Genomic DNA, 18749 nt, shown 5'->3' on the forward strand with positions numbered 1-18749 from the left:
AGTCCCACTGTAGGTAGCAAGTTAGAGTGAGTGAGTGCGTCCCACTGTAGGAAACGGTTTAGAGTGAGTGAGTGAGTGCGTCCCACTGTAGGAAGTGGCTCAAACTGAGTAAGTCAGTGAGTCCCACTCTTGGAAGTGGGTTAGAATTTGAGTGAGTGAGTCCCACTGTAGGGCGCGGGTTTGAGTGAGTGAGTGCGTCCCACTGTAGGAAACGGGTTAGAGTGAGTGAGTGATTGAGTCCCACTGACGGAAGCGGGTTACTGTGAGTAAGTAAGTGAGTCGCACTGTAGGGCGCTGGTTAGAATGAGTGAGTGACTGAGTCCCACTGTAGGAAGCGGGATAGAGTGACTGAGTGAGTCGCACTGTAGGAAGCAGGTTACTGTGAGTGAGTGACTGAGTCCCAATGTAGGAAGCGTGTTAGAGTGAGTGAGTGAGTCCCACTGTAGGGCGCCGGTAAGACTGACTGATTGTATGAGTCCCAATGTAGGAAACGGCTTAGAGTGACTGAGTGAGTCCCAATGTAGGGCGCGGGTTTGAGTGAGTGAGTGAGTCCCACTGCAGGAAACGGGTTAGAGTGAGTGAGTGCTTCCCACTGTAGGAAATGGGTTAGAGAGAGTGAGTGAGTCCCAATTAAGGGCGCGGGTTAGGGTTAGTGAGTGTGTCCCGCTGTAGGATGCAGGTTAGAGTGAGTGTGTGGGTGTGTCCCAATGTAGGGCGCAGGTTTGAGTGAGTGAGCGTGTCCCACTGTAGGAAGTGGGTTAGAGTGAATGAGTGTGTCCCAGTGTAGGAAGCGGGTTTTAGAGTGTGTGTGTGACTGAATCCCACTGTAGGAAGCAGCTCAGAGTGGGGGAGTGACTGAGTCCCACTGTAGGAAGCAACTCAGAGTTTGTGAGTGAGTGAGTCCCACTCTAGGAATTGGGTTACAGTGAGTGAGTGAGTCCCAATCTAGGAAGCGGGTTAGAGTGAGTGAGTGCGTCCCACTGTTGAAAGAGGTTAGAGTGAGTCATTGAGTCCCACTGTAGGAAGCGGGTTAGAGTGAGTGAGTGAGTTAATCCCACTGTAGGAAACAGGTTAGAGTGAGTGAGTGAGTCCCACTGAAGGAAGAGAGTTAGAGCGAGTAAGTGCGTCCCACTGTAGGAAACGGGTTAAAGCGAGTGAGTGAGTCCCAATGTAGGAAGCGGCTTAGAGTGACTGAGTGACTCCCAATGTAGGGCGTGGGTTAGAGTGAGTGAGTGAGTCAGTCGCGCTGTACGAAGCTGGTTACTGTGAGTGAGTGACTGAGTCCCACTGCAGGAAGCGGGTTATAGAGAGCGAGTGAGTTTCACTATAAGAAGCGGGTTACTGTGAGCGAGCGAGTGAGTCCCACTGTAGGAAGTGGGTTAGAGTGAGTGAGTGAGTGAGTCCCACTGTAGGAAGTGGGTTAGAGTTAGTGACTGAGTAAGTCCCACTGTAGGTAGCAGGTTTGAGTCAGTGAGTGAGAGAGTCCCACTGTAGGAAGCGGGTTACAGTGAGTGAGTGAGTGAGAAACACTGCATGAAGCGGCTTAGAGTGAGTGAGTGAGTGAGTGAGTAGCACAGTAGGAAGAAGGTTACTGTGAGTGAGTAAATGAGTCCCACTGTAGGAAGCGGGTTAGAATGAGTGAGTGAGTCGCACTGTAGGAAGCAGGTTATTGTGAGTTAGTGACTGAGTCCCAATGTAGGAAGCGGGTTAGAGTGAGTGAGTGAGTCCCACTGCAGGAAGCAGGCTAGAGTGAATGAGTGAGTGAGTCCCTCTGTAGGAAGCAACTCACAGTGGGTGAGTGAGTCCCACTGTAGGAAGTGGGTTAGAGTGAGTGAGTGACTGAGTCTCACTGTAGTTAGCGGGTTAGAGTGAGTGAGTGAGTCCCACTGTAGGAAGATGTTAGAGTGAGTGTCTGAGTAAGTCCTACTGTAGGAAGCAGCTCAGAGTGTGTGAGTGACTGGGTCCCAAAGTAGGAAGCAACTCCGAGTGGGGGAGTGAGTGAGTCCCAATGTAAAGCGCGGGTTTGAGTGAGTGAGTTAGTCCCACTGTAGGCAGCTGTTCAGAGTGAGTGAGTGCGCCCCACTGTAGGAAACGGGTGAGATGAGTGAGTGAGTCCCACTGTAGGAAGCTGGTTAGCGTGAGTGAGTGAGTCCCACTATAGCAGCAATTCAGAGTGACTAGGTGAGTGAGTGAGTCCCACTGTAGGAAGCTGGTTAGAGTGAGCGAGTGGGTCCCACTGTAGGTAGCAGGTTAGAGTGAGTTAGTGAGTGAGTCCTACAATTGGAATTGGGTTAGAGTGAGTGAGCGTATAGGTCCCACTGTAGGAAGCGGCTCAAAGTGAGTGAGTGAGTGAGTCCCACTGAAGGAAGCAACTCAGAGTGGGTGAGTGAGTTAGTCCCACTGTAGGTAGCGGGTTAGAGTGAGTGTGTGAGTGAGTCCCACTATAGGAAGCAGCTACGAGTGGGGGAGTGAGTGAGTCCCACTGCAGGAAGCGGGTTAGAGTGAGTGAGTGAGTGAATCCCACTGTAGGAAACAGGTTAGAGTGAGTGAGTGAGTCCCACCGAAGGAAGCGAGTTAGAGTGAGTAAGTGCATCCCACTGTAGGAAACGGGTTAAAGTGAGTGAGTGAGTCCCACTTTAGGAAACGGGTCAGAGTGAGTGAGTGAGTCCCACTGTAGGAAGCGGGTTAGAGTGACTGAGTGAGTGAGTCCCACTGTAGGAAACGGGCTATAGTGAGTTAGTGAGTCCCACTGTAGGAAACGGGTTAGTGTGAGTGAGTCTGTCCCACTGTAGGAAGCGGGTTATAGTAAGTGAGAGAGTCCCAGTGTAGGGCGCGAATTAGAGTGAGTGAGTAAGTGAGTGAGACCCACTGTAAGACGAGGTTTAGAGTGAGTGAGTGAGAGAGTCCCACTGTAGGAAGCGGGTTAGAGTGAGTTAGTGAGTCAGAACAACTGTAGGAAGCAGCTCAGAGTGAGTGAGTGAGTGAGTGAGTCCCACCGTAGGAAGCGGGTTAGAGTGAGTGAGATTGAGTCCCAATGTAGGGCGCGGCATAGATATAGTGAGTGTGTCCCACTGCAGGAAGCAGGTTAGAGTGGTTGTGTGAGTGAGTACCACTGTAGGGTTCGGGTTTGAGTCAGTGAGTGAGTGAGTCCCACTGTAGGAAGCAGGTTAGAGTGAGTGAGTGAGTCCCAGTGTAGGAAGCCGGTTAGAGTGAGTGAGTGAGTCCCACTATAGCAGCAATTCAGAGTGACTAGGTGAGTGAGTGAGTCCCACTGTAGGAAGCTGGTTAGAGTGAGCGAGTGGGTCCCACTGTAGGTAGCAGGTTAGAGTGAGTGAGTGAGTGAGTCCTACAATTGGAATTGGGTTAGAGTGAGTGAGCGTATAGGTCCCACTGTAGGAAGCGGCTCAAAGTGAGTGAGTGAGCGAGTCCCACTGAAGGAAGCAACTCAGAGTGGGTGAGTGAGTTAGTCCCACTGTAGGTAGCGGGTTAGAGTGAGTGTGTGAGTGAGTCCCACTATAGGAAGCAGCTACGAGTGGGGGAGTGAGTGAGTCCCACCGAAGGAAGCGGGTTAGAGTGAGTGAGTGAGTGCATCCCACTGTAGGAAACGGGTTAAAGTGAGTGAGTGAGTCCCACTTTAGGAAACGGGTCAGAGTGAGTGAGTGAGTCCCACTGTAGGAAGCGGGTTAGAGTGACTGAGTGAGTGAGTCCCACTGTAGGAAGCGGATTAGAGTGAGTGAGTGAGTCCCACTGTAGGGCGCAGGTTAGAGTGAGTGAGTGTATGAGTCCCACTGTAGGAAGCGGGTTAGAGTAGGGGAGTGACTGAGTCCCACTGTAGGAATCAACTCAGAGTTTGTGAGTGAGTGAGCCCCACTGTAGGAATTGGGATAGAGTGAGTGAGTGAGTGAGTCCCACTGTAGGGCACGAGTTGCAGTGTGTGAGCAAGTGACTCCCACTGTAGGAAGCGGGTTACTGTGAGTGATTGACTCAGTCCCACTGTAGGAAGCGGGTTAGAGTGAGTGTGTGAGTGAGTCCCACTGTAGGAAGCAGCTACGAGTCGGGGAGTGAGTGAGTCCCAATGTAGGGCGCAGGTTTGTGTGAGTGAGTGAGTCCCACTGGAGGAAACGGGTCAGTGTGAGTGAGTGAGTCCCAATGTAGGAAGCGGGTTAGAGTGACTGAGTGAGTGAGTCGCGCTGTAGGGCGCTGTTTAGAATGAGTTAGTGAGTGAGTCCCACTGTAGGAAGCGGATTAGAGTGAGTGAGTGAGTCCCACTGTAGGAAACAGGTTAGAGTGAGTTAGTGACTGAGTCCCAATGTAGGAAGCGGCTTAGAGTGAGTGAGTGAGTCCCACTGTAGGAAGTGGGTTAGAGTGAGTGAGTGACTGAGTCCCAATGTAGGAAGCGGCTTAGAGTGATTGAGTGAGTCCCACTCTAGGAAGTGGGTTAGAGTGAGTGAGTGAGTGAGTCCCACTGTAGGAAGCGGCTTAGAGTGAGTGAGTGAGTGAGCCCTACTATAGGGAGCAACTCAGAGTGGGGGAGTGACTGAGTCCCAATGTAAAGCGCGGGATTGAGTGAGTGAGTTAGTCCCACTGTAGGCAGCTGTTCAGAGTGAGTGAGTGCGCCCCACTGTAGGAAGCGGGTTAGAGTGAGTGAGTGAGTGAGTCCCACTGTAGGGCGCGGGTTTGAGTGAGTGAGTGAGTGAGTCCCACTGTAGGAAGCAGCTCCGAGTGGGGGAGTGAGTGAGTCCCACTGTAGGAAACGGGTTAGTGTGAGTGAGTGAGTCCCACTATAGGAAGCGGGTTAGAGTAAGAGAGAGAGTCCCAGTGTAGGGCGCGAATTAGAGTGAGTGAGTGAGTGAGTGAGTGAGTGAGTGAGTGAGTGAGTGAGTGAGACCCACTGTAGGACGAGGTTTAGAGTGAGTGAGTGAGAGAGTCCCACTGTAGGAAGCGGGTTACAGTGAGTGAGTGAGTGAGAAACACTGCATGAAGCGGCTTAGAGTGAGTGAGTGAGTGAGTGAGTAGCACAGTAGGAAGAAGGTTACTGTGAGTGAGTAAATGAGTCCCACTGTAGGAAGCGGGTTAGAGTGAGTGAGTGAGTCCCACTGTAGGAAGCGGGCTAGAGTGAATGAGTGAGTGAGTCCCTCTGTAGGAAGCAACTCACAGTGGGTGAGTGAGTCCCACTGTAGGAAGTGGGTTAGAGTGAGTGAGTGACTGAGTCTCACTGTAGTTAGCGGGTTAGAGTGAGTGAGTGAGTCCCACTGTAGGAAGATGTTAGAGTGAGTGTCTGAGTAAGTCCTACTGTAGGAAGCAGCTCAGAGTGTGTGAGTGACTGGGTCCCAAAGTAGGAAGCAACTCCGAGTGGGGGAGTGAGTGAGTCCCAATGTAAAGCGCGGGTTTGAGTGAGTGAGTTAGTCCCACTGTAGGCAGCTGTTCAGAGTGAGTGAGTGCGCCCCACTGTAGGAAGCGGGTTAGAGTGAGTGAGTGAGTAAGTCCCACTGTAGGGCGCGGGTTTGAGTGAGTGAGTGAGTGAGTCCCACTGTAGGAAGCTGGTTAGAGTGAGTGAGTGTATGAGTCCCACTGTAGGAAGCGGCTCAAAGTGAGTGACTGACTGAGTCCCACTTTAGGAAGCAACTCAGAGCGGGTGAGTGAGTGAGTCCCACTGTAGGAAGTGAGTTAGAGTGAGTGAGTGAGGAAGTCCTACTGTAGGAAGTGGGTTAGACTGAGTGAGTGAGAGAGTCCCACTGTAGGAAGTGGGTTAGAGTGAGTGACTGAGTGAGTCCCACTGCAGGGCACGAGTTAGAGGGAGTGTGTGAGTGAGTCCCAATGTAGGAAGCAGCTCCAAGTGGGGGAGTGAGTGAGTCCCACTGTAGGAAACGGGTCAGTGTGAGTGAGTGAGTCCCACTATAGGAAGCGGGTTAGAGTAAGAGAGAGAGTCCCAGTGTAGGGCGCGAATTAGAGTGAGTGAGTGAGTAAGTGAGTGAGTGAGTGAGTGAGTGAGTGAGACCCACTGTAGGACGAGGTTTAGAGTGAGTGAGTGAGAGAGTCCCACTGTAGGAAGCGGGTTACAGTGAGTGAGTGAGTGAGAAACACTGCATGAAGCGGCTTAGAGTGAGTGAGTTAGTCCCACTGTAGGCAACTGTTCAGAGTGAGTGAGTGCGCCCCACTGTAGGAAGCGGGTTAGAGTGAGTGAGTGAGTGAGTCCCACTGTAGGGCGCGGGTTTGAGTGAGTGAGTGACTGAGTCCCACTGTAGATAGCAGGTTAGAGTGAGTGAGTGTATGAGTCCCACTATAGGAAGCGGCTCAAAGTGAGTGAGTGACTGCGTCCCACTTTAGGAAGCAACTCAGAGCGGGTGAGTGAGTGAGTCCCACTGTAGGAATTGAGTTAGAGTGAGTGAGTGAGTAAGTCCTACTGTAGGAAGTGGGTTAGACTGAGTGAGTGAGAGAGTCCCACTGTAGGAAGTGGGTTAGAGTGACTGACTGAGTGAGTCCCACTGCAGGGCACGAGTTAGAGTGAGTGTGTGAGTGAGTCCCAATGTAGGAAGCAGCTCCGAGTGGGGGAGTGAGTGAGTCCCACTGTAGGAAACGGGTCAGTGTGAGTGAGTGAGTCCCACTATAGGAAGCGGGTTAGAGTAAGAGAGAGAGTCCCAGTGTAGGGCGCGAATTAGAGTGAGTGAGTGAGTGAGTGAGTGAGTGAGTGAGTGAGTGAGTGAGTGAGTGAGACCCACTGTAGGGCGAGGTTTAGAGTGAGTGAGTGAGAGAGTCCCACTGTAGGAAGCGGGTTACAGTGAGTGAGTGAGTGAGAAACACTGCATGAAGCGGCTTAGAGTGAGTGAGTGAGTGAGTGAGTAGCACAGTAGGAAGAAGGTTACTGTGAGTGAGTAAATGAGTCCCACTGTAGGAAGCGGGTTACTGTGACTTAGTGACTGAGTCCCAATGTAGGAAGCGGGTTAGAGTGAGTGAGTGAGTCCCACTGTAGGAAGCGGACTAGAGTGAATGAGTGAGTGAGTCCCACTGTAGGAAGCGGGTTAGAGTGAGTGTGTGAGTGAGTCCTACTATAGGGAGCAGCTCAGAGTGGGGGTGTGAGTGAGTCCCAATGTAGGGCGCAGGTTTGAATGAGTGAGTGAGCCCCACTGCGGAAGCGGGTTAGAGTAGTGAGTGAGTGAGTCCCACTGTAGGAAGCGGGTTAGAGTGACTGCGTGTGTCCCACTGTAGGAAGCGGGTTAGAGTGACTGAGTGAGTGAGTCGCGCCGTAGGGCGCTGTTTAGACTGAGTGAGTGAGTGAGTCCCACTGTAGGAAGCCGATTAGAGTGAGTGAGTGAGTCCCACTGTAGGGCGCAGGTTAGAGTGAGTGAGTGTATGAGTGCCACTGTAGGAAGCGGGTTAGAGTGAGTGAGTGAGTCGCACTGTAGGAAGCAGGTTACTGTGAGTTAGTGACTGAGTCCCAATGTAGGAAGCGGCTTAGAGTGAGTGAGTGAGTCCCAATGTAGGAAGCTGGTTAGAGTGAGTGAGTGAGTCCCACTGTAGGAAGCGGGTTAGAGTGAGTGTGTGAGTGAGTCCTACTATAGGGAGCAGCTCAGAGTGGGGGTGTGAGTGAGTCCCAATATAGGGCGCGGGTTTGAGTGAGTGAGTGAGCCCCACTGCGGAAGCGGGTTAGAGTAGTGAGTGAGTGAGTCCCACTGTAGGAAGCGGGTTAGAGCGAGTGAGTGAGTCCCACTGTAGGAAGTGGGTTAGAGTGAGTGAGTGAGTGAGTCCCACTGTAGGAAGCGGCTTAGAGTGAGTGAGTGAGTGAGCCCTACTATAGGGAGCAACTCAGAGTGGGGGAGTGAGTGAGTCCCAATGTAAAGCGCGGGTTTGAGTGAGTGAGTTAGTCCCACTGTAGGCAACTGTTCAGAGTGAGTGAGTGCGCCCCACTGTAGGAAGCGGGTTAGAGTGAGTGAGTGAGTAAGTCCCACTGTAGGGCGCGGGTTTGAGTGAGTGAGTGACTGAGTCCCACTGTAGATAGCAGGTTAGAGTGAATGAGTGACTGAGTCCCACTGTAGGAAGCGGCTCAAAGTGAGTGAGTGACTGAGTCCCACTTTAGGAAGCAACTCAGAGCGGGTGAGTGAGTGAGTCCCACTGTAGGAAGTGAGTTAGAGTGAGTGAGTGAGTAAGTCCTACTGTAGGAAGTGGGTTAGACTGAGTGAGTGAGAGAGTCCCACTGTAGGAAGTGGGTTAGAGTGAGTGACTGAGTGAGTCCCACTGCAGGGCACGAGTTAGAGTGAGTGTGTGAGTGAGTCCCAATATAGGAAGCAGCTCCGAGTGGGGGAGTGAGTGAGTCCCAATGTAGGAAACGGGTTAGTGTGAGTGAGTGAGTCCCACTATAGGAAGCGGGTTAGAGTAAGAGAGAGAGTCCCAGTGTAGGGCGCGAATTAGAGTGAGTGAGTGAGTAAGTGAGTGAGTGGGTGAGTGAGACCCACTCTAAGACGAGGTTTAGAGTGAGTGAGTGAGAGAGTCCCACTGTAGGAAGCGGGTTACAGTGAGTGAGTGAGTGAGAAACACTGCATGAAGCGGCTTAGAGTGAGTGAGTGAGTGAGTGAGTAGCACAGTAGGAAGAAGGTTACTGTGAGTGAGTAAATGAGTCCCACTGTAGGAAGCGGGTTAGAATGAGTGAGTGAGTCGCACTGTAGGAAGCAGGTTATTGTGAGTTAGTGACTGAGTCCCAATGTAGGAAGCGGGTTAGAGTGAGTGAGTGAGTCCCACTGTAGGAAGCGGGCTAGAGTGAATGAGTGAGTGAGTCCCTCTGTAGGAAGCAACTCACAGTGGGTGAGTGAGTCCCACTGTAGGAAGTGGGTTAGAGTGAGTGAGTGACTGAGTCTCACTGTAGTTAGCGGGTTAGAGTGAGTGAGTGAGTCCCACTGTAGGAAGATGTTAGAGTGAGTGTCTGAGTAAGTCCTACTGTAGGAAGCAGCTCAGAGTGTGTGAGTGACTGGGTCCCAAAGTAGGAAGCAACTCCGAGTGGGGGAGTGAGTCCCAATGTAAAGCGCGGGTTTGAGTGAGTGAGTTAGTCCCACTGTAGGCAGCTGTTCAGAGTGAGTGAGTGCGCCCCACTGTAGGAAACGGGTGAGATGAGTGAGTGAGTCCCACTGTAGGAAGCTGGTTAGAGTGAGTGAGTGAGTCCCACTATAGCAGCAATTCAGAGTGACTAGGTGAGTGAGTGAGTCCCACTGTAGGAAGCTGGTTAGAGTGAGCGAGTGGGTCCCACTGTAGGTAGCAGGTTAGAGTGAGTTAGTGAGTGAGTCCTACAATTGGAATTGGGTTAGAGTGAGTGAGCGTATAGGTCCCACTGTAGGAAGCGGCTCAAAGTGAGTGAGTGAGTGAGTCCCACTGAAGGAAGCAACTCAGAGTGGGTGAGTGAGTTAGTCCCACTGTAGGTAGCGGGTTAGAGTGAGTGTGTGAGTGAGTCCCACTATAGGAAGCAGCTACGAGTGGGGGAGTGAGTGAGTCCCACTGCAGGAAGCGGGTTAGAGTGAGTGAGTGAGTGAATCCCACTGTAGGAAACAGGTTAGAGTGAGTGAGTGAGTCCCACCGAAGGAAGCGAGTTAGAGTGAGTAAGTGCATCCCACTGTAGGAAACGGGTTAAAGTGAGTGAGTGAGTCCCACTTTAGGAAACGGGTCAGAGTGAGTGAGTGAGTCCCACTGTAGGAAGCGGGTTAGAGTGACTGAGTGAGTGAGTCCCACTGTAGGAAGCGGATTAGAGTGAGTGAGTGAGTCCCACTGTAGGGCGCAGGTTAGAGTGAGTGAGTGTATGAGTCCCACTGTAGGAAGCGGGTTAGAGTAGGGGAGTGACTGAGTCCCCCTGTAGGAATCAACTCAGAGTTTGTGAGAGAGTGAGCCCCACTGTAGGAATTGGGATAGAGTGAGTGAGTGAGTGAGTCCCACTGTAGGGCACGAGTTGCAGTGTGTGAGCATGTGACTCCCACTGTAGGAAGCGGGTTACTGTGAGTGATTGACTCAGTCCCACTGTAGGAAGCGGGTTAGAGTGAGTGTGTGAGTGAATCCCACTGTAGGAAGCAGCTACGAGTCGGGGAGTGAGTGAGTCCCAATGTAGGGCGCAGGTTTGTGTGAGTGAGTGCGTCCCACTGGAGGAAACGTCTTAGAGTGAGTGAGTGAGTGCGTCCCACTGTAGGAAGTGGCTCAAACTGAGTAAGTCAGTGAGTCCCACTCTTGGAAGTGGGTTAGAATTTGAGTGAGTGAGTCCCACTGTAGGTAGCAGGTTAGAGTGAGTGAGTGCGTCCCACTATAGGAAACGGGTTAGAGTGAGTGAGTGATTGAGTCCCACTGACGGAAGCGGGTTACTGTGAGTAAGTAAGTGAGTCGCGCTGTAGGGCGCTGGTTAGAATGAGTGAGTGACTGAGTCCCACTGTAGGAAGCGGGATAGAGTGACTGAGTGAGTCGCAGTGTAGGAAGCAGGTCACTGTGAGTGAGTGACTGAGTCCCAATGTAGGGCGCGGGTTTGAGTGAGTGAGTGAGTCCCACTGCAGGAAACGGGTTAGAGTGAGTGAGTGCTTCCCACTGTAGGAAATGGGTTAGAGAGAGTGAGTGAGTCCCAATTAAGGGCGCGGGTTAGGGTTAGTGAGTGTGTCCCGCTGTAGGATGCAGGTTAGAGTGAGTGTGTGGGTGTGTCCCAATGTAGGGCGCAGGTTTGAGTGAGTGAGCGTGTCCCACTGTAGGAAGTGGGTTAGAGTGAATGAGTGTGTCCCAGTGTAGGAAGCGGGTTTTAGAGTGTGTGTGTGACTGAATCCCACTGTAGGAAGCAGCTCAGATTGGGGGAGTGAGTGAGTCCCACTCTAGGAATTGGGTTACAGTGAGTGAGTGAGTCCCAATCCAGGAAGCGGGTTAGAGTGAGTGAGTGCGTCCCACTGTTGAAAGAGGTTAGAGTGAGTCATTGAGTCCCACTGTAGGAAGCGGGTTAGAGTGAGTGAGTGCGTCCCACTGTTGAAAGAGGTTAGAGTGAGTCATTGAGTCCCACTGTAGGAAGCGGGTTAGAGTGAGTGAGTGAGTTAATCCCACTGTAGGAAACAGGTTTGAGTGAGTGAGTGAGCCCCACTGCGGAAGCGGGTTAGAGTAGTGAGTGAGTGAGTCCCACTGTAGGAAGCGGGTTAGAGTGCCTGCGTGTGTCCCACTGTAGGAAGCGGGTTAGAGTGACTGAGTGAGTCCCACTGTAGGAAGCGGGTTAGAGTGAGTGAGTGAGTCCCACTGTAGGAAGCAGCTCCGACTTGGGTGTGAATGAGTCTCAATGTAGGGCGAAGGATTTGATTGAGTGATTGAGTCCCACAGTTGGCAGCGGTTCAGAGTGAGTGAGTGCGTCCCACTGTAGGAAACGGGTTAGATTGAGTGAGTGAGTCCCACTGTAGGAAGCGGCTTAGAGTGAGTGAGTGAGTGAGTCCCACTGTAGGAAGTGGGTTGAGTAGAGTGAGTGAGTGAGTCGCACTGTCGGGCGGTGGTTAGAATGAGTGAGTGAATGAGTCCCACTGTAGGAAGCGGGTTAGAGTGCGTGACTGAGTCCCACTGTAGGAAGCGGGTTAGAGTGAGTGACTGAGTAAGTCTCACCGTTGGGCGTGGCTTTGAGTGAGTGAATGAGTGAGTCCTACTATATGTAGAGGGTTAGAGTGAGTGAGTGAGTGAGTCCCAGTTTAGGAAAGGGGTTAGAGTGAGTGAGTGCATACCACTGTACGACACGTGTTAGAGTAAGTGAGTTAGTCCCACTGTAGGAAGCGGGTTAGAGTGAGAGAATGAGTGAGTCCCACTGTAGGAAGTCGGTTAGAGTGAGTGAGTGACTGAGTCCCACTGTAGGAAGCGGGTTTGAATGAGTGAGTGAGTCCCACTGTAGGAAGCGGGCTAGAGTGAATGAGTGAGTGAGTCCCTCTGTAGGAAGCAACTCACAGTGGGTGAGTGAGTCCCACTGTAGGAAGTGGGTTAGAGTGAGTGAGTGAGTAAGTCCTTCTGTAGGAAGTGGGTTAGAGTGAGTGAGTGAGAGAGTCCCACTGTAGGAAGTGGGTTAGAGTGAGTGAGTGAGTGAGTCCCACTGTAGGAAGCGGCTTAGAGTGAGTGAGTGAGTGCGTCCCTCTGTAGGAAGCAACTCGGGGTGGGGGAGTGAGTGAGTCCCAATGTAAAGCGCGGGTTTGAGTGAGTGAGTTAGTCCCACTGCAGGCAGCTGTTCAGAGTGAGTGAGTGCGCCCCACTGTAGGAAGCGGGTTAGAGTGAGTGAGAGAGTAAGTCCCACTGTAGGGCGCGGGTTTGAGTGAGTGAGTGACTGAGTCCCACTGTAGATAGCAGGTTAGAGTGAGTGAGTGTATGAGTCCCACTGTAGGAAGCGGCTCAAAGTGAGTGAGTGACTGAGTCCCACTTTAGGAAGCAACTCAGAGTGGGTGAGTGAGTGAGTCCCACTGTAGGAAGTGAGTTAGAGTGAGTGAGTGAGTAAGTCCTGCTGTAGGAAGTGGGTTAGACTGAGTGAGTGAGAGAGTCCCACTGTAGGAAGTGGGTTAGAGTGAGTGACTGAGTGAGTCCCACTGCAGGGCACGAGTTAGAGTGAGTGTGTGAGTGAGTCCCAATGTAGGAAGCAGCTCCGAGTGGGGGAGTGAGTGAGTCCCACTGTAGGAAACGGGTTAGTGTGAGTGAGTGAGTCCCACTATAGGAAGCGGGTTAGAGTAAGAGAGAGAGTCCCAGTGTAGGGCGCGAATTAGAGTGAGTGAGTGAGTGAGTGAGTGAGTGAGACCCACTGTAGGACGAGGTTTAGAGTGAGTGAGTGAGAGAGTCCCACTGTAGGAAGCGGGTTACAGTGAGTGAGTGAGTGAGAAACACGGCATGAAGCGGCTTAGAGTGAGTGAGTGAGTGAGTGAGTAGCACAGTAGGAAGAAGGTTACTGTGAGTGAGTAAATGAGTCCCACTGTAGGAAGCGGGTTAGAGTGAGTGAGTGAGTCGCACTGTAGGAAGCAGGTTACTGTGAGTTAGTGACTGAGTCCCAATGTAGGAAGTGGGTTAGAGTGAGTGAGTGAGTCCCACTGTACGAAGCGGTTTAGAGTGAGTGAGTGAGTGAGTCCCACTGTAGGAAGCGGGCTAGAGTGAATGAGTGAGTGAGTCCCTCTGTAGGAAGTGGGTTTGAGTGAGTGAGTGACTGAGTCCCACTGTAGTTAGCGGGTTAGAGTGAGTGAGTGAGTCCCACTGTAGGAAGATGTTAGAGTGAGTGTCTGAGTAAGTCCTACTGTAGGAAGCAGCTCAGAGTGTGTGAGTGACTGGGTCCCAAAGTAGGAAGCAACTCAGAGTGGGGGAGTGAGTGAGTCCCAATGTAAAGCGCGGGTTTGAGTGAGTGAGTTAGTCCCACTGTAGGCAGCTGTTCAGAGTGAGTGAGTGCGCCCCACTGTAGGAAACGGGTGAGATGAGTGAGTGAGTCCCACTGTAGGAAGCGGGTTAGAGTGAGTGTGTGAGTGAGTCCTACTATAGGGAGCAGCTCAGAGTGGGGGTGTGAGTGAGTCCCAATGTAGGGCGCGGGTTTGAGTGAGTGAGTGAGCCCCACTGCGGAAGCGGGTTAGAGTAGTGAGTGAGTGAGTCCCACTGTAGGAAGCGGGTTAGAGTGACTGCGTGTGTCCCACTGTAGGAAGCGGGTTAGAGTGACTGAGTGAGTGAGTCGCGCCATAGGGCGCTCTTTAGACTGAGTGAGTGAGTGAGTCCCACTGTAGGAAGCCGATTAGAGTGAGTGAGTGAGTCCCACTGTAGGGCGCAGGTTAGAGTGAGTGAGTGTATGAGTGCCACTGTAGGAAGCGGGTTAGAGTGAGTGAGTGAGTCGCACTGTAGGAAGCAGGTTACTGTGAGTTAGTGACTGTGTCCCAATGTAGGAAGCAGCTTAGAGTGAGTGAGTGAGTCCCAATGTAGGAAGTGGGTTAGAGTGAGTGAGTGACTGAGTCCCACTGTAGGAAGCGGGTTTGAATGAGTGAGTGAGTCCCACTGTAGGGCGCAGGTTAGAGTGAGTGAATGATTCCCACTGCAGGAAGTGGCGTAGAGTTAGTGAGTGAGTGAGTCCTACTGTAGGAAACGGGTTAGAGTGAGGGAGTGCGTCCCACTGTATGAAACAGGTGAAATTGAGTGAGTGAGTCCCACTGTAGGACGCAGGTTAGAGTGAGTGAGTGAGTGAGTCCCACTGTAGGAAGCGGGTTAGAGTGAGTGAGCGAGTGAGTCCCACTGTAGGAAGTGGGTAAGAGTGAGTGAGTGAGTTAGTCTCAATGTAGGAAGCGGGTTATATTGAGTGAGTGCGTCCCACTGTGGGAAGCAGTTTAGAGTGAGTGAGTGACTGAGTACCACTGTAGGAAGCAGTTTAGACTGGGAGAGTGTGTGAGTCCCACTGTAGGGCGCCGGTTAGACTGAGCGAGTGTAGGAGTCCCACTGTAGGAATTAGCTGAAAGTGGGTGAGTGAGTGAGTCCCACCGTCGGAAGTGGGTTAGAGTGAGTGGGTGATTGTGTCCCACTGTAGGAAACGGGTCAGGGTTAGTGAGTGAGTCCCACTGTAGGAAGTGGGTTAGAGTGAGAAACTGAGTGAGTCCCGCTGTAGGAAGCGGGTTAGAGTGAGAGAATGAGTGAGTCCCGCTGTAGGAAGCTGGTTAGAGTGAGTGACTCCTAGTGTAGGGCTCGGTTCAGAGTGAGTGAGTGAGTGAGTCCCACTGTAGGAAGCGGGTTTGAGTGAGTAAGTGAGTTAGTCCCTCTGTAGGAAGTGGGTTAGAGTGAGTGAGTGAGTCCCACTGTAGGAAGTCGGTTAGAGTGAGTGAGTGACTGAGTCCCACTGTAGGATGCGGGTTACTGTGAGTGAGTGACTGAGTGCCACTGTAGGAAGCGGGTTAGAGTGAGTGAGTGACTGAGTGCCACTGTAGGAAGCGGGATAGAGTGAGTGAGTGAGTCGCACTGTAGGAAGTGGGTTAGAGTGAGTGAGTGAGTAAGTCCTTCTGTAGGAAGTGGGTTAGAGTGAGTGAGTGAGAGAGTCCCACTGTAGGAAGCGGCTTAGAGTGAGTGAGTGAGTGCGTCCCTCTGTAGGAAGCGGCTTAGAGTGAGTGAGTGAGTGCGTCCCTCTGTAGGAATCAACTCGGGGTGGGGGAGTGAGTGAGTCCCAATGTAAAGCGCGGGTTTGAGTGAGTGAGTTAGTCCCACTGCAGGCAGCTGTTCAGAGTGAGTGAGTGCGCCCCACTGTAGGAAGCGGGTTAGAGTGAGTGAGTGAGTAAGTCCCACTGTTAGGGCGCGGGTTTGAGTGAGTGAGTGACTGAGTCCCACTTTAGATAGCAGGTTAGAGTGAGTGAGTGTATGAGTCCCACTGTAGGAAGCGGCTCAAAGTGAGTGAGTGACTGAGTCCCACTTTAGGAAGCAACTCTAGAGCGGGTGAGTGAGTGAGTCCCACTGTAGGAAGTGAGTTAGAGTGAGTGAGTGAGTAAGTCCTGCTGTAGGAAGTGGGTTAGACTGAGTGAGTGAGAGAGTCCCACTGTAGGAAGTGGGTTAGAGTGAGTGACTGAGTGAGTCCCACTGCAGGGCACGAGTTAGAGTGAGTGTGTGAGTGAGTCCCAATGTAGGAAGCAGCTCCGAGTGGGGGAGTGAGTGAGTCCCACTGTAGGAAACGGGTTAGTGTGAGTGAGTGAGTCCCACTATAGGAAGCGGGTTAGAGTAAGAGAGAGAGTCCCAGTGTAGGGCGCGAATTAGAGTGAGTGAGTGAGTGAGTGAGTGAGTGAGACCCACTGTAGGACGAGGTTTAGAGTGAGTGAGTGAGAGAGTCCCACTGTAGGAAGCGGGTTACAGTGAGTGAGTGAGTGAGAAACACGGCATGAAGCGGCTTAGAGTGAGTGAGTGAGTGAGTGAGTAGCACAGTAGGAAGAAGGTTACTGTGAGTGAGTAAATGAGTCCCACTGTAGGAAGCGGGTTAGAGTGAGTGAGTGAGTCGCACTGTAGGAAGCAGGTTACTGTGAGTTAGTGACTGAGTCCCAATGTAGGAAGTGGGTTAGAGTGAGTGAGTGAGTCCCACTGTACGAAGCGGTTTAGAGTGAGTGAGTGAGTGAGTCCCACTGTAGGAAGCGGGCTAGAGTGAATGAGTGAGTGAGTCCCTCTGTAGGAAGTGGGTTTGAGTGAGTGAGTGACTGAGTCCCACTGTAGTTAGCGGGTTAGAGTGAGTGAGTGAGTCCCACTGTGGGAAGATGTTAGAGTGAGTGTCTGAGTAAGTCCTACTGTAGGAAGCAGCTCAGAGTGTGTGAGTGACTGGGTCCCAAAGTAGGAAGCAACTCAGAGTGGGGGAGTGAGTGAGTCCCAATGTAAAGCGCGGGTTTGAGTGAGTGAGTTAGTCCCACTGTAGGCAGCTGTTCAGAGTGAGTGAGTGCGCCCCACTGTAGGAAACGGGTGAGATGAGTGAGTGAGTCCCACTGTAGGAAGCTGGTTAGAGTGAGTGTGTGAGTGAGTCCTACTATAGGGAGCAGCTTAGAGTGGGGGAGTGAGTGAGTCCCAATGTAGGGCGCGGGTTTGAGTGAGTGAGTGAGCCCCACTGCGGAAGCGGGTTAGAGTAGTGAGTGAGTGAGTCCCACTGTAGGAAGCGGGTTAGAGTGACTGAGTGAGTCCCACTGTAGGAAGCGGGTTAGAGTGAGTGAGTGAGTCCCACTGTGGGAAGCGGGTTAGAGTGAGTGAGTGAGTCGCACTGTAGGAAGCAGCTCCGATTTGGGTGAGAATGAGTCCCAATGTAGTGCGAAGGATTTGATTGAGTGATTGAGTCCCACAGTTGGCAGCTGTTCAGAGTGAGTGAGTGAGTCCCACTATAGGAAGCGGCTTAGAGTGAGTGAGTGAGAGAGTCCCACTGTAGGAAGTGGGTTGAGTAGAGTGAGTGAGTGAGTCGCACTGTCTGGCGGTGGTTAGAATGAGTGAGTGAATGAGTCCCACTGTAGGAAGCGGGTTAGAGTGCGTGACTGAGTCCCACTGTAGGAAGCGGGATAGAGAGAGTGACTGAGCAAGTCCCACCGTTGGGCGTGGCTTTGAGTGAGTGAATGAGTGAGTCCTACTATATGTAGAGGGTTAGAGTGAGTGTGTGAGTGAGTCCCAGTTTAGGAAACAGGTTAGAGTGAGTGAGTGCGTACCACTGTACGACACGGGTTAGAGTGAGTGAGTGAGTCCCACTGTAGGAAGCGGGTTAGTGTTAGTGAGTGAGTGAGTCCCACTGTAGGAAAAGGGTTAGAGTGATTGAGTGAGTAAGTCCCACTGTAGGGCGCGGGTTTGAGTGAGAGAGTGAGTGAGTCCCACTGTAGGAAACGGGTTAGAGTGAATGAGTGAGTCCCACCGAAGGAAGCGAGTTAGAGTGAGTAAGTGCATCCCACTGTAGGAAACGGGTTAAAGTGAGTGAATGAGTCCCACTTTAGGAAACGGGTCAGAGTGAGTGAGTGAGTCCCACTGAAGGAAGCAATTCAGAGTGCGTGAGTGTGTGAGTCAGACTGTAGGAAGTGGGTTAGAGTGAGTGAGTGAGTGAGTCCCACTGTAGGAAGCCGGTTAGATTGAGTGAGTGAGTGAGTCCCACTGTAGGAAGTTGTTTACTGTGAGTGAGTGACTGAATCCCACTGTAGGAAGAGGGTTAGAGTGAGTGAGTGAGTCCCACTGTAGGGCGCGGGTTAGAGTGAGTGAGTGAGTCCCACTGTAGGAAGCAGCTCAGAGTGGGTGAGTGAGTGAGTCTCACTGTAGGAAGTGGGTTAGAGTTAGTGAGTGAGTAAGTCCTACTGTAGGGCGCGGGTTTGAGTGAGTGAGTGAGTCACACTGTACGAAGCGGGTTAGAGTGAGTGAGTGAGTCCCACTATAGGAAACGGCTTGGAGTGAGTGAGTGAGTGAGTCCGACTGTAGGTCACGAGTTAGAGTGAGCGAGTGAGTCCCATTGTAGGAAGCGGGAAAGAGTGAGTGAGTGCGTCCCACTGTAGGAAGCAATTCAGAGTGGGTGAGTGAGTGTGTCCCACTGCAGGAACTGGGTTAGAGTGAGTGAGTGAGTGAGTCCCACTGTAGTTAGCGGGTCAAAGTGAGTGAGTGAATGAGTCCCACTGTAGGAAGCGAGTTATAGTGAGTGTGTGAGTGAGTCCCACTGTAGGAAACAGCTCAGAGTGAGTGAGTGAGTGAGTCCCACTGTATGAAGCGGCTTAGAGTGAGGGAGTGAATGAGTCCCACTGTACGAAGCGGGTTAGAGTGAGTGAGTGAGTGAGTCCCGCTGTAGGAAGTGGGTTAGAGTGAGTGAGTGAGTACCACTGCAAAGCGCAGGTTAGAGTGAGTGAGTGAGTGAGTACCACTGCAAAGCGCAGGTTAGAGTGAGTGAATGTATGAGTCCACTGTAGGAAGCAGCTCAAAGTGAGTGAGTGAGTGAGTCCCACTGTCGGAAGTGGGTTAGAGTGAGTGAGTGAGTGAGTCCCACTGTAGGTCACGAGTTAGAGTGTGAGAGTGAGTGAGTCCCACTGTAGGTCGCCGGTTAGTGTGAGCGAGTGTATGAGTCCCACTGTAGGAATTAGCTGAAAGTGGGTGAGTGAGTGAGTCCACTGTCGGAAGTGGGTTAGAGTGAGTGAGTGATTGTGTCCCACTGTAGGAAACGGGTTAGGGTTAGTGAGTGAGTCCCACTGGAGGAAGCGGTTAAGAGTGAGTAACCAAGTGAGTCCCGCTATAGGAAGCGGTTTAGAGTGAGAGAGTGAGTGAGTCCCGCTGTAGGAAGCAGGATAGAGTGAGTGACTCCTAGTGTAGGGCTT

This window comes from Falco biarmicus, chromosome W, assembly GCF_023638135.1.
Source record: "Falco biarmicus isolate bFalBia1 chromosome W, bFalBia1.pri, whole genome shotgun sequence".
Taxonomy (NCBI): Eukaryota; Metazoa; Chordata; class Aves; order Falconiformes; family Falconidae; genus Falco; species Falco biarmicus.